The sequence below is a fragment of the Condylura cristata genome, unplaced genomic scaffold (assembly GCF_000260355.1).
Source record: "Condylura cristata isolate star-nosed mole 26May11 unplaced genomic scaffold, ConCri1.0 scaffold00027, whole genome shotgun sequence".
Taxonomy (NCBI): Eukaryota; Metazoa; Chordata; class Mammalia; order Eulipotyphla; family Talpidae; genus Condylura; species Condylura cristata.
Window position 1 is genome coordinate 624,731 of NW_004567128.1, and position 1,285 is coordinate 626,015.

Sequence of the window (1,285 nt, forward strand, 5' to 3'; positions counted from 1 at the left end):
CCCAGGGGCGTGGGGAGGCGGCCCGGAACGGGGGTCTTCCAGGTCTACGATAGTTGCCGGAACTCGTCCACGGTCACGGGCTTGTCGCTGGCCGCATACGGGGCAACGGGCTGCCCCCCGTCGGCGGCCGCTGCAGGCCGGGTTCCGCGGTCACCCCGGGTTCCAATGTGCAGCAGTCCCCCCTCTGGGCCTCTGACGGGCCGAGTTCCCCCAAGGGGGTGGTGCGGCTCTGACCGGCTACGGCGTGGCTGTTTGCCACGGACGTGTGTCTGCAGTTATTGCGAAGTAATATTTGAGGACGACGAGCTGGGCGCCGGGCACCGGAGCTGTCGTCTTCTGACTGTGTCTCCATCCGCCTGGCCACGCTCCCTGCCTGTCTGTCAGTGCGTCCTCCCGTCCATCCGTCCGTCCTTCCAGCCACCCGCTGATCTAAGCTACGTCTACTTACCTGTCTGTGTATGCATGGATGTGTGCACCCATCATCCACCCATCCACCAACTTGTCCACATCTATCCATCAGCCACCCAGCCATCATCCGTCCGTCCGTCCATCCATCCGCCACCCATCCATCACCCATCATCCATCCATCCACAATCTACCCATCATCCATCCATCATCCATCCATCATCCATCCATCATCATCCATCCATCATCCATCCACCATCCATCCTCCATCATCCATCCATCATCCATCCACCATCCATCATCCATCCACCATCCATCCTCCATCATCCATCCACCATCCATCCATCCATCATCCATCATCCATCCATCATCCATCCATCATCCATCCATCATCCATCCACCATCATCTATCCTCCATCATCCATCATCCATCCATCATCCATCCACCATCATCCATCCATCATCCATCCACCATCATCTATCCTCCATCATCCATCATCCATCCATCATCCATCCATCCATCATCCACCCATCCTCCATCATCCATCCATCATCCATCCATCATCCATCCATCCTCCATCATCCATCCATCATCCATCCACCATCCATCCATCCATCATCCATCCACAATCTACCCATCATCCATCCATCATCCATCCATCATCCATCCATCATCCATCCATCATCATCCATCCATCATCCATCCACCATCCATCCTCCATCATCCATCCATCATCCATCATCCATCCACCATCATCCATCCATCATCCATCCATCATCCATCCATCCTCCATCATCCATCCACCATCCATCATCCATCCATCCATCATCCATCATCCATCCATCATCCATCCACCATCATCCATCCATCATCCATCCA